Below are 14,456 nucleotides of genomic sequence, written 5' to 3' on the forward strand. Positions count from 1 at the left end.
AGATGAAATTACTTCACTTTCTCACGATCTATATAAATTTTAGTGTACGCACACATCCCCTCACATGTGTTGAAACTCTCGACCCCCAAAACGACTAACCCAAAGTAACAAACAAGTATGCAAAAAACACAAGTTTTTTTTGTTTTTACTGTTCGGTTTTGCATGGGCTATTTCATCCCGATGCTATCCAGGTCCTAGACGCCCCTGATACGGATGTCTACGATAGGGTGTTGGTGTCACATTAGAGAAGATACGGTGACGAAATTGATTATAGGCATCATCTAGAAGAGGGAAGTAGTTAAGAGTAACAACATGAATAAGAACAAGCTCCGATTGAGGCCGTTTAGAAAGCATTGAAAATCTCTTTGGGATCTAAGATGAAATTACTTCACTTTCTCACGATCTATATAAATTTTAATGTACGCACACATCCCCTCACACGTGTTGAAACTCTCGACCCCCAAAACGACTAACCCAAAGTAACAAACAAGTATGCAAAAAACACAAGTTTTTTTTGTTTTTTACTGTTCGGTTTTGCATGGGTTATTTCATCCCGATGCTATCCAGGTCCTAGACGCCCCAGATACGGATGTCTACGATAGGGTGTTGGTGTCACATTAGAGAAGATACGGTGACGAAATTGATTATAGGCATCATCTAGAAGAGGGAAGTAGTTAAGAGTAACAACATGAATAAGAACAAGCTCCGATTGAGGCCGTTTAGAAAGCATTGAAAATATCTTTGGGATCTAAGATGAAATTACTTCACTTTCTCACATTCTATATAAATTTTAGTGTACGCACACATCCCCTCACACGTGTTGAAACTCTCGACCCCCAAAATGACTAACCCAAAGTAACAAACAAGTATGCAAAAAACACAAGTTTTTTTTGTTTTTACTGTTCGGTTTTGCATGGGCTATTTCATCCCGATGCTATCCAGGTCCTAGACGCCCCTGAGACGGATGTCTACGATAGGGTGTTGGTGTCACATTAGAGAAGATACGGTGACGAAATTGATTATAGGCATCATCTAGAAGAGGGAAGTAGTTAAGAGTAACAACATGAATAAGAACAAGCTCCGATTGAGGCCGTTTAGAAAGCATTGAAAATCTCTTTGGGATCTAAGATGAAATTACTTCACTTTCTCACGATCTATATAAATTTTAGTGTACGCACACATCCCCTCACACGTGTTGAAACTCTCGACCCCCAAAACGACTAACCCAAAGTAACAAACAAGTATGCAAAAAAAACAAGTTTTTTTTGTTTTTACTGTTCGGTTTTGCATGGGCTATTTCATCCCGATGCTATCCAGGTCCTAGACGCCCCAGATACGGATGTCTACGATAGGGTGTTGGTGTCACATTAGAGAAGATACGGTGACGAAATTGATTATAGGCATCATCTAGAAGAGGGAAGTAGTTAAGAGTAACAACATGAATAAGAACAAGCTCCGATTGAGGCATTTTAGAAAGCATTGAAAATCTCTTTGGGATCTAAGATGAAATTACTTCACTTTCTCACGATCTATATAAATTTTAATGTACGCACACATCCCCTCACACGTGTTGAAACTCTCGACCCCCAAAACAACTAACCCAAAGTAACAAACAAGTATGCAAAAAACACAAGTTTTTTTTTTGTTTTTACTGTTCGGTTTTGCATGGGCTATTTCATCCCGATGCTATCCATGTCTGTGACGCCCCGGAACCGGTACACTGAGGATCCCAGTGAAACTACCGAAATCCGCATGATATCGATTCCGACACGCCCTCCGACATGACGTGCGCGACAAAGCACACGTGATGCCAGAGGAATTATCACGAGTAGTAACATTACAACAGGTTTATAATAGAGCCCACAAGATACATATATTACAACAACGACTCCGACTGTCAAGATACAAATATACAATATAAAGATCCAAATCATACTAGAAAAGCGAATACGTCCGAGTACGGACAAGATACAAATTGGACTAAGAGTCCTGAAGATAACCAGTGGCATCCATAACCCTGCCCAGGCCAAGCCGGAAGGGTAACCTTGCTAACGTCGTCTTCATCGTACCGATCTTCATACCTGCCCGGTTATATCCCGTAGAAGCAGCAATAAGTACGGGTTCGTACTTAACAAGACTTCAAGACGTATAAGCATTCGTCAACCAGTCGTCCTTTGTACTTGAGGCACGCAGGGGACTTAGAGGACGCAAGAGGGACGTCATAGGCAATATGGTGGAGTTAAGCGGCAGCGCAAGCACTAAAAACCTATAGAGACACTCTACAACAGTCGTCTAATCAGAGAAGGTGAGAGAGCGTAACTAACAGTTCTATACTATGCAAACAAAACACAGCCAATGTGTTCCCCCTTCGCCAAGAAGTACTAACAAAGGCACTCACATGGTTGTCAAGTTTTAACCATTTATTATTGAAGTTGTGCTAACTTACTACACCAGTTATTATGATTGAAGCAACAAGTGTAAGTTGTCTATGGTCGAGTCATACAGCTCCAAGTCGTCCATAACCGCGGACACGGCTTATCGATAAGATTGTAACCCTGCAGGGGTGCCCAAATGTGCCCACACACACGCTCAACCCACTTACGACAGGTGGATATCACGACACGCACTCTCCTTCACTACAACAATGTCCAGGAAGCCACCTAACTAAGTTAACCCGTGTCGAAGTCCGGCCGTGCTCCGAAGCGGACTTAGCTGTTTGCGTCTACGGCTAAGAGGATCAGAGCCCACTAGAGGATGACCTCTTAACAATACGTACCGCATCCTACGAGCGTGCAAGAGACAACGGGGTTACAAGGCACTCACGGCTTCCCCAAAAGTAACATCATATCATCTGACCACAAAGAAACATGCTTGCACGCTCGGGAGAAACAAAACAAACATTCAAACTAGTTGTGGCCACTGGACAAAGCTGTAGATTCCGGCAGTGGTCGAGGGGAGACCCGGTAAGCATACCCACGTGTGGTTAGAGCGCTCAGTCTCAGAACAGATAACAAGAACTCGGGGTCCTAAAATATTTAGGAAACACAAGTGAGCCGTCACAAAACGAGCAGCTGACCCACCGATGCCTCCACTAAACAAACATCAACAACTAAAGTAACCATGATTCTTCCCAACATATAACCCAATAAGATATCAACAACGGTAACAAGATATAACAGCACTAGCATGCACTACGACTCGCAAGGGCAGACTCGATAACCAAACAATAGCCGTAGGAGGTGGTGGTGGCAATATGGGCTGCTTGAGGTAACAAGTGGAAAGGACACGTGACAAGAACGCAACTTAAGGATAGCATGAGGGAGAAGGCAAAATAAAATAGGTGAGCGACTTCTGCAGGGGCAGAAGTATAGGGGAAAATGCTTGCCTGTTAAAGCTTGCCGAGGGACATCCGGAGAACTTGTCGTATCTCACAACACCACTTCGCGATCCTATCCGGGAAGAAGCAAATGCTGGACACACAACGCATGCAAGTCTTACAACTACGGATAAAGAAGATCCAGCATATTCATGATGATATGCATGACATGGCATAGATGGTGCAATGCACTTATCCAATTTAAGCGGAGTCGAAACCCCGGACAAACAAGTTAGGTTGGAGTTGCATTTTCTACCGACAAATTTAAGGGTGTATTAGCTTAGCAAACATGGCAGGGGTGAGCTACTTCAATATTAAACGGAACGGGGAAAACCATAGTCGGTATCCGAAATACTCCGCATATATGTTAGGTGAACATGCACGACTATCAACGCGCGACATGATGCGAGATGCAAACTGATCTATGGATGTCATATTCATGTTCAGCACATTTTTCTGATCAATTTTCATATATAACACTTTTTATTTAGAGTTATAGTTTGAGAGATATGATTTATGCAAAGTTTGTAAAAAGATTAAAAAATAGACAGAGAGGGGCGGGCTGGATCTTTGAAGAGGCCTGCTACCTGGCCGGCGGGAGGAAGGTTCGCGCGCGCGGGCCGGCCCACTTCTGGCGTGCACGCGGCGACGGGAAGCTACGGACCGCTCGGGCAAGGAGCTACGCCGGATAGATGCAGCCGAGGCCCATCTGCGGAAGATCTGGTCGAAAAAAAGAAAAGGAAGAGAAAGGTGGGCTTAAATTGCCGGCCTTGAGATTGGAACTCAGGATCTCACGGTTCAGTATAAGGAACGAACCAGCTGGGTTAGGCTGATGATGTTGGTTTGGAAAAGGCTCCACGCCTGATGAAGCATCTCTGCCCACGAGATCTGAAACAAAACACAGGAAAAAGGATGAATTAAATCACAGACGCGGGGATTTGAACTCGGGCCTGCTGCGCTAGGGATCCAAGGGCGAACCACTGCGCTGATGTGTAGATGTTGAAGAAGACCAGAATCGCGCCCTATTAGAGCCGACCACGGAGGAGCTCGGGGACAGAAGAAACCATGGCGGATACTTGCAGGCGTGCTCGGGGATGACGGAGACGGGACGAAAACAAGGGCGTCGAGGATGCGCCCTGGCTTGGGGAAGCCAGAGGTGTGCTCAGTTTGGCCGGAGGAGGTCGAGGGTGGCCGGAATTGAAGAATACAGTCGCCGGAGTTGAAGAAGAAACGGCGAATTTGCCGGTGAAGTAGCGAGCCCCCGGTCGATTCCTTTGGGGAGGATGAAGAGGAAGACAAGGCGCATCTTCTGGTACTCACGGATAGATGCGGGGTGGACTGTAGCTGCGGCGCCATGGCGATATGGTGGGGGTGTTGTTTCTTCGTGAGCTTACAGAGAAGAGAAAAGGAAGATAGGGCGAAGGGGGAGTTGATGGCGGCGGGCTAGAGGGAGAGAGGGGAGGGCGCTAGGGTTTCTTGGGGGCTCGATGGGGATTAAAAGGAGGGGAGGAAGCAGGTGGGGATCGGTGGTGGTGCGGTGTGGTCCAAGGCAGAGGAAAAAGGAGCTCACGCTTTCTTCGTGAGGGAGGAAGACGACAGAGCGAGGATGAGTCCCTCCACGCTGAAGAGGTACGGGCCAGAAGAGAGGAAGGGGTGGGCCGAAGGTGGGCTGCTCCGGGTAGGAAGAGAGAATGGGCTAGGGAGATGGGGCAGGCTAGGAAGAGAGGAAGAGAGCCCAGGGAGGAGAGGGGTTTTATTAAAATAAAAGATAAGACATGTTTTAATAAAACCATATGGGAGGGGAAAACAAAATAAGAAGGGTTTATAAAAATAATTTTATTTTGGGCAAAACATGGATGATATGATGCATGATGCCATGATGATGCACAAAAGAAAAAGAACAAACAAATCTAATAGGGGTACTACCCGGGGCCGTTACAATCGACACCACTAACAAGGAACCTCGCCCCGAGGTTCCACGTCAAGCCAAGGGGGAGTTGGTTAAACTATCGATTCTTCTTGTACCATGTTGACAAATAGCCGACCTCGAGGTGGAACCTTCTTCTGGCAAAGTGTTGATCTTCTCGACACCACTAACAAGAATTCTTACTCCATGCTGATCGGGCGACACCACTAACAAGAAGTCGTGTTCCGCTATCGATGGTGCGCTTCTGTCGGGATCCTCCGAAGAACGAACCTAATAGGTGAGGGGCAAAGATCGTCCAACCCGCGTAGAGACCTAAGACTCAAAGAAACTCAGATAAGAGAGAAGACTCAAAACTCGCGAAGGTAAGAGGAGAAAGGATTTAGGTAAGGAGAAAATTCAGAGCTAATCAGATCTATCCAACGATGTTTTCAGAAAATAGTTTTGACACTAGACACAACAACGTCCATTGGCAAGGTTACCTAAAGGCTGGACTAGTGGGGTACCGTCAACCTGAGGCTCTGATACCAACTTGTGACGCCCCGGAACCGGTACACTGAGGATCCCAGCGAAACCGCCGAAATCCGCATGATATCGATTCCGACACGCCCTCCGACACGACGTGCGCGACAAAGCACACGTGATGCCAGAGGAATTATCACGAGTAGTAACATTACAACAGGTTTACAATAGAGCCCACAAGATACATATATTACAACAACGACTCCGACTGTCAAGATACAAATATACAATATAAAGATCCAAATCATACTAGAAAAGCGAATACGTCCGAGTACGGACAAGATACAAATTGGACTAAGAGTCCTGAAGATAACCAGTGGCGTCCATAACCCTGCCCAGGCCAAGCCGGAAGGGTAACCTTGCTAACGTCGTCTTCATCGTACCGATCTTCATACCTGCCCGGTTATATCCCGTAGAAGCAGCAATAAGTACGGGTTCGTACTTAACAAGACTTCAAGACGTATAAGCATTCGTCAACCAGTCGTCCTTTGTACTTGAGGCACGCAGGGGACTTAGATTACGCAAGAGGGACGTCATAGGCAATATGGTGGAGTTAAGCGGCAGCGCAAGCACTAAAAACCTATAGAGACACTCTACAACAGTCGTCTAATCAGAGAAGGTGAGAGAGCGTAACTAACAGTTCTATACTATGCAAACAAAACACAGCCAATGTGTTCCCCCTTCGCCAAGAAGTACTAACAAAGGCACTCACACGGTTGTCAAGTTTTAACCATTTATTATTGAAGTTGTGCTAACTTACTACACCAGTTATTATGATTGAAGCAACAAGTGTAAGTTGTCTATGGTCGAGTCATACAGCTCCAAGTCGTCCATAACCGCGGACACGGCTTATCGATAAGATTGTAACCCTGCAGGGGTGCCCAAATGTGCCCACACGCACGCTCAACCCACTTACGACAGGTGGATATCACGACACGCACTCTCCTTCACTACAACAATGTCCAGGAAGCCACCTAACTAAGTTAACCCGTGTCGAAGTCCGGCCGTGCTCCGAAGCGGACTTAGCTGTTTGCGTCTACGGCTAAGAGGATCAGAGCCCACTAGAGGATGACCTCTTAACAATACGTACCGCATCCTACGAGCGTGCAAGAGACAACGGGGTTACAAGGCACTCACGGCTTCCCCAAAAGTAACATCATATCATCTGACCACAAAGAAACATGCTTGCACGCTCGGGAGAAACAAAACAAACATTCAAACTAGTTGTGGCCACTGGACAAAGCTGTAGATTCCGGCAGTGGTCGAGGGGAGACCCGGTAAGCATACCCACGTGTGGTTAGAGCGCTCAGTCTCGGAACAGATAACAAGAACTCGGGGTCCTAAAATATTTAGGAAACACAAGTGAGCCATCACAAAACGAGCAGCTGACCCACCGATGCCTCCACTAAACAAACATCAACAACTAAAGTAACCATGATTCTTCCCAACATATAACCCAATAAGATATCAACAACGGTAACAAGATATAACAGCACTAGCATGCACTACGACTCGCAAGGGCAGACTCGATAACCAAACAATAGCCGTAGGAGGTGGTGGTGGCAATATGGGCTGCTTGAGGTAACAAGTGGAAAGGACACGTGACAAGAACGCAACTTAAGGATAGCATGAGGGAGAAGGCAAAATAAAATAGGTGAGCGACTTCTGCAGGGGCAGAAGTATAGGGGAAAATGCTTGCCTGTTAAAGCTTGCCGAGGGACATCCGGAGAACTTGTCGTATCTCACAACACCACTTCGCGATCCTATCCGGGAAGAAGCAAATGCTGGACACACAACGCATGCAAGTCTTACAACTACGGATAAAGAAGATCCAGCATGTTCATGATGATATGCATGACATGGCATAGATGGTGCAATGCACTTATCCAATTTAAGCGGAGTCGAAACCCCGGACAAACAAGTTAGGTTGGAGTTGCATTTCTACCGACAAATTTAAGGGTGTATTAGCTTAGCAAACATGGCAGGGGTGAGCTACTTCAATATTAAACGGAGCGGGGAAAACCATAGTCGGTATCCGAAATACTCCGCATATATGTTAGGTGAACATGCACGACTATCAACGCGCGACATGATGCGAGATGCAAACTGATCTATGGATGTCATATCCATGTTCAGCACATTTTTCTGATCAATTTTCATATATAACACTTTTTATTTAGAGTTATAGTTTGAGAGATATGATTTATGCAAAGTTTGTAAAAAGATTAAAAAATAGACAGAGAGGGGCGGGCTGGATCTGGAAGAGGCCTGCTACCTGGCCGGCGGGAGGAAGGTTCGCGCGCGCGGGCCGGCCCACTTCTGGCGTGCACGCGGCGACGGGAAGCTACGGACCGCTCGGGCAAGGAGCTACGCCGGATAGATCTGGGCCGAGGCCCATCTGCGGAAGATCTGGTCGAAAAAAAGAAAAGGAAGAGAAAGGTGGGCTTAAATTGCCCGCCTTGAGATTGGAACTCAGGATCTCACGGTTCAGTATAAGGAACGAACCAGCTGGGCTAGGCTGATGATGTTGGTTTGGAAAAGGCTCCATGCCTGATGAAGCATCTCTGCCCACGAGATCTGAAACAAAACACAGGAAAAAGGATGAATTAAATCACAGACGCGGGGATTTGAACTCGGGCCTGCTGCGCTAGGGATCCAAGGGCGAACCACTGCGCTGATGTGTAGATGTTGAAGAAGACCAGAATCGCGCCCTATTAGAGCCGACCACGGAGGAGCTCGGGGACAGAAGAAACCATGGCGGATACTTGCAGGCGTGCTCGGGGATGACGGAGACGGGACGAAAACAAGGGCGTCGAGGATGCGCCCTGGCTTGGGGAAGCCAGAGGTGTGCTCAGTTTGGCCGGAGGAGGTCGAGGGCGGCCGGAATTGAAGAATACAGTCGCCGGAGTTGAAGAAGAAACGGCGAATTTGCCGGTGAAGTAGCGAGCCCCCGGTCGATTCCTTTGGGGAGGATGAAGAGGAAGACAAGGCGCATCTTCTGGTACTCACGGATAGACGCGGGGTGGACTGTAGCTGCGGCGCCATGGCGATATGGTGGGGGTGTTGTTTCTTCGTGAGCTTACAGAGAAGAGAAAAGGAAGATAGGGCGAAGGGGGAGTTGATGGCGGCGGGCTAGAGGGAGAGAGGGGAGGGCGCTAGGGTTTCTTGGGGGCTCGATGGGGATTAAAAGGAGGGGAGGAAGCAGGTGGGGATCGGTGGTGGTGCGGTGTGGTCCAAGGCAGAGGAAAAAGGAGCTCACGCTTTCTTCGTGAGGGAGGAAGACGACAGAGCGAGGATGAGTCCCTCCACGCTGAAGAGGTACGGGCCAGAAGAGAGGAAGGGGTGGGCCGAAGGTGGGCTGCTCCGGGTAGGAAGAGAGAATGGGCTAGGGAGATGGGGCAGGCTAGGAAGAGAGGAAGAGAGCCCAGGGAGGAGAGGGGTTTTATTAAAATAAAAGATAAGACATGTTTTAATAAAACCATATGGGAGGGGAAAACAAAATAAGAAGGGTTTATAAAAATAATTTTATTTTGGGCAAAACATGGATGATATGATGCATGATGCCATGATGATGCACAAAAGAAAAAGAACAAACAAATCTAATAGGGGTACTACCCGGGGCCGTTACAATGTCCTAGACGCCCCAGATACGGATGTCTACGATAGGGTGTTGGTGTCACATTAGAGAAGATACGGTGACGAAATTGATTATAGGTATCATCTAGAAGAGGGAAGTAGTTAAGAGTAACAACATGAATAAGAACAAGCTCCGATTGAGGCCGTTTAGAAAGCATTGAAAATCTCTTTGGGATCTAAGATGAAATTACTTCACTTTCTCACGATCTATATAAATTTTAGTGTACGCACACATCCCCTCACACGTGTTGAAACTCCCGACCCCCAAAACGACTAACCCAAAGTAACAAACAAGTATGCAAAAAACACAAGTTTTTTTTTTGTTTTTACTGTTCGGTTTTGCATGGGTTATTTCATCCCGATGCTATCAGGTCCTAGACGCCCCAGATACGGATGTCTACGATAGGGTGTTGGTGTCACATTAGAGAAGATACGGTGACGAAATTGATTATAGGCATCATCTAGAAGAGGGAAGTAGTTAAGAGTAACAACATGAATAAGAACAAGCTCCGATTGAGGCCGTTTAGAAAGCATTGAAAATCTCTTTGGGATCTAAGATGAAATTACTTCACTTTCTCACGATCTATATAAATTTTAGTGTACGCACACATCCCCTCACACGTGTTGAAACTCTCGACCCCCAAAACGACTAACCCAAAGTAACAAACAAGTATGCAAAAAACACAAGTTTTTTTTGTTTTTCCTGTTCGGTTTTGCATGGGTTATTGATGCGTGTAGTTGACACGTCCGTTGGGAACCCCAAGAGGAAGGTGTGATGCGCACAACGGCAAGTTTCCCTCAGTAAGAAACCAAGGTTTAATCGAACCAGTAGGAGTCAAGAAGCACGTTGAAGGTTGCTGGCGGCGGGATGTAGTGCGGCGCAACACCAGAGATTCCGGCGCCAACGTGGAACCTGCACAACACAACCAAAGTACTTTGCCCCAACGAAACAGTGAGGTTGTCAATCTCACCGGCTTGCTGTAACAAAGGATTAACCGTATTGTGTGGAAGATGATTGTTTGCAGAGAAAACAGTAAAACAAGTATTGCAGCAGATTTGTATTTCAGTATTAAAAGAATGGACCGGGGTCCACAGTTCACTAGAGGTGTCTCTCCCATAAGATAAAAGCATGTTGGGTGAACAAATTACAGTCGGGCAATTGACAAATAGAGAGGGCATGACAATGCACATACATGACATGATAAGTATAGTGAGATTTAATTGGGCATTACGACAAAGTACATAGACCGCCATCCAACTGCATCTATGCCTAAAAAGTCCACCTTCAGGTTATCGTCCGAACCCCCTCCAGTATTAAGTTGCTAACAACAGACAATTGCATTAAGTATGGTGCGTAATGTAATCAACAACTACTTCCTCGGACATAGCGCCAATGTTTTATCCCTAGTGGCAACAGCACAACACAACCTTAGAACTTTCTGTCACTGTCCCAGGTGTCAATGCAGGCATGAACCCACTATCGAGCATAAATACTCCCTCTTGGAGTTAAAAGTAAAAACTTGGCCAGAGCCTCTACTAGTAACGGAGAGCATGCAAGATCATAAACAACACATATGTAATAACTTGATAATTAACATGACATGGTATTATCTATCCATCGGATCCCGACAAACACAACATAGAGTATTACAGATAGATGATCTTGATCATGTTAGGCAGCTCACAAGATCCAACAATGAAGCACAATGAGGAGAAGACAACCATCTAGCTACTGCTATGGACCCATAGTCCAGGGGTGAACTACTCACTCATCACTCCGGAGGCGACCATGGCGGTGTAGAGTCCTCCGGGAGATGAATCCCCTCTCCGGCAGGGTGCCGGAGGAGATCTCCAGAATCCCCCGAGATGGGATCGGCGGCGGCGGTGTCTTAGTAAGGTTTTCCGTATCGTGGTTTTTCGCCTCAGGGGTTTCGCGACGGAGGCTTTAAGTAGGCGGAAGGGCAGAGTCGGGGGCCTGACGAGGGGCCCACACCACAGGGCGGCGCGGGCCCCCCCTTGGCCGCGCCGCCATGTGGTCTGGCCACCTCGTGGCCCCACTTCGTATGTTCTTCGGTCTTCTGGAAGCTTCGTGGAAAAATAGGCCCCTGGGTCTTCGTTTCGTCCAATTCCGAGAATATTTCGTTACTAGGATTTCTGAAACCAAAAACAGCAGAAAACAGGAACTGGCACTTCGGCATCTTGTTAATAGGTTAGTTCCAGAAAATGCACGAATATGACATAAAGTGTGCATAAAACATGTAGGTATCATCAATAATATGGCATAGAACATAAGAAATTATCGATACGTCGGAGACGTATCAAGCATCCCCAAGCTTAGTTCTGCTCGTCCCGAGCAGGTAAAACGATAACAAAGATAATTTCTGAAGTGATATGCCATCATAACCTTGATCATACTATTTGTAAACATATGTAGTGGATGCAGTGATCAAAACAATGTTAATGACATGAGTAAACAGGTGAATCATATAGCAAATACTTTTCATGAATAGTACTTCAAGACAAGTATTAATAAGTCTTGCATAAAAGTTAACTCATAAAGCAATAAATCAAAGTAAAGGCATTGAAGCAACAAAAAGGAAGATTAAGTTTCAGCGGTTGCTTTCAACTTGTAACATGTATATCTCATGGATAATTGTCAACATAGAGTAATATAACAAGTACAATATGCAAGTATGTAGGAATCAATGCACAGTTCACACAAGTGTTTGCTTCTTGAGGTGGAGAGAGATAGGTGAACTGACTCAACATAAAAGTAAAGAGAATGGTCCTTCAAAGAGGAAAGCATCGATTGCTATATTTGTGCTAGAGCTTTTATTTTGAAAACATGAAACAATTTTGTCAACGGTAGTAATAAAGCATATGAGTTATGTACATTATATCTTACAAGTTGCAAGTCTCATGCATAGTATACTAATAGTGCCCGCACCTTGTCCTAATTAACTTGGACTACCGGATCTTTGCAATGCACATGTTTTGACCAAGTGTCACAATGGGGTACCTCCATGCCGCCTGTACAAAGGTCTAAGGAGAAAGCTCGCATTTTGGATTTCTCGCTTTTGATTATTCTCAACTTAGACATCCATACCGGGACAACATGGACAACAGATAATGGACTCCTCTTTAATGCATAAGCATGTGGCAACAATTATTATTCTCATATGAGATTGAGGATATATGTCCAAAACTGAAACTTCCACCATGAATCATGGCTTTAGTTAGCGGCCCAAAGTTCTTCTCTAACAATATGCATGCTCCAACCATGAAGGTGGTAGATCTCTCTTGCTTCAGACAAGACGGACATGCATAGCAACTCACATGATATCCAACAAAGAATAGTTGATGGCGTCCCCAGAAACATGGTTATCGCACAACAAGCAACTTAATAAGAGATAAAGTGCATAAGTACATATTCAATACCACAATAGTTTTTAAGCTATTTGTCCCATGAGCTATATATTGCAAAGGTGAATGATGGAATTTTAAAGGTAGCACTCAAGCAATTTACTTTGGAATGGCGGATAAATACCATGTAGTAGGTAGGTATGGTGGACACAAATGGCATAGTGGTTGGCTCAAGTATTTTGGATGCATGAGAAGTATTCCCTCTCGATACAAGGTTTAAGCTAGCAAGGTTATTTGAAACAAACACAAGGATGAACGGTACAGCAAAACTCACATAAAAGACATATGGTAAACATTATAAGACTCCATACCGTCTTCCTTGTTGTTCAAAACTCAATACTAGATGTTATCTAGACTCTAGAGAAACCAAATATGCAAACCAAATTAGCAAGCTCTAAGTATTTCTTCATTAATGGGTGCAAAGTATATGATGCAAGAGCTTAAACATGAGCACAACAATTGCCAAGTATCAAATTATCCAAGACATTTTAGAATTACTACATGTAGCATTTTCCAATTCCAACCATATAACAATTTAACGAAGAAGAAACTTCGCCATGAATACTATGAGTAGAGCCTAAGGACATATTTGTCCATATGCTACAGCGGAGCGTGTCTCTCTCCCATAAAGTGAATGCAAGGATCCATTTTATTCAAACAAAACAAAAAACAAAAACAAACTGACGCTCCAAGCAAAGTACATAAGATGTGACGGAATAAAAATATAGTTTCAGGGGAGGAACCTGATAATGTTGTCGATGAAGAAGGGGATGCCTTGGGCATCCCCAAGCTTAGACGCTTGAGTCTTCTTAGAATATGCAGGGGTGAACCACCGGGGCATCCCCAAGCTTAGAGCTTTCACTCTCCTTGATCATATTGCATCATACTCCTCTCTTGATCCTTGAAAACTTCCTCCACACCAAACTCGAAACAACTCATTAGAGGGTTAGTGCATAATAAAAATTCACATGTTCAGAGGTGACACAATCATTCTTAACACTTCTGGACATTGCATAAAGCTACTGGACATTAATGGATCAAAGAAATTCATCCAACATAGCAAAAGAGGCAATGCGAAATAAAAGTCAGAATCTGTCAAAACAGAACAGTCCGTAAAGATGGATTTTATTAGGCCACCAGACTTGCTCAAACGAAAATGCTCAAATTGAATGAAAGTTGCGTACATATCTGAGGATCATGCTCGTAAATTGGCTTAATTTTCTGAGCTACCTACAGGGAGATAGACCCAGATTCGTGACAGCAAAGAAATCTGTAACTGCGCAGTAATCCAAATCTAGTACTTACTTTATTATCAAAGACTTTACTTGGCACAACAAAACATAAAACTAAGATAAGGAGAGGTTGCTACAGTAGTAAACAACTTCCAAGACACAAATATAAAACAAAAATACTGGAGTAAAAACATGGGTTGTCTCCCATAAGCGCTTTTCTTTAACGCCTTTCAGCTAGGCGCAGAAAGTGTAACTCAAGTATTATCGAAGGATGGTGCACCTACAGCGGGGTTTGGAGTTTTCTCAACCATGCATAGTATATTAGATACATAAGTTTCAGCAT

General features: G+C 44.9%; 2 long non-coding RNA genes across 3 annotated transcripts; both read right to left on the reverse strand.

The window, feature by feature from the left end:
* Window positions 1–1,950: 1,950 nt before the first annotated feature.
* LOC127322760 (uncharacterized) lies at window positions 1,951–9,088 on the reverse strand. 2 transcript variants are annotated; one of them, XR_011750150.1, is made up of 5 exons: window positions 8,490–9,088; window positions 8,328–8,399; window positions 8,098–8,231; window positions 7,522–7,606; window positions 1,951–3,470 (listed from the first exon to the last, which is right to left on the reverse strand). It is a non-coding gene; the product is annotated as an uncharacterized lncRNA (long non-coding RNA). The 2 variants fall into 2 exon arrangements; XR_011750149.1 differs by lacking the exon at window positions 1,951–3,470 and adding an exon at window positions 6,067–6,217 and having other exon boundaries at window positions 8,490–9,074.
* On the reverse strand, window positions 4,121–4,967 carry LOC139834382 (uncharacterized). Its single transcript, XR_011750151.1, has 2 exons — window positions 4,355–4,967; window positions 4,121–4,264 (listed from the first exon to the last, which is right to left on the reverse strand). It is a non-coding gene; the product is annotated as an uncharacterized lncRNA (long non-coding RNA).
* Window positions 9,089–14,456: the final 5,368 nt, after the last annotated feature.

The sequence above is a fragment of the Lolium perenne genome, unplaced genomic scaffold (assembly GCF_019359855.2).
Source record: "Lolium perenne isolate Kyuss_39 unplaced genomic scaffold, Kyuss_2.0 unplaced45, whole genome shotgun sequence".
NCBI classification, from domain to species: domain Eukaryota; kingdom Viridiplantae; phylum Streptophyta; class Magnoliopsida; order Poales; family Poaceae; genus Lolium; species Lolium perenne.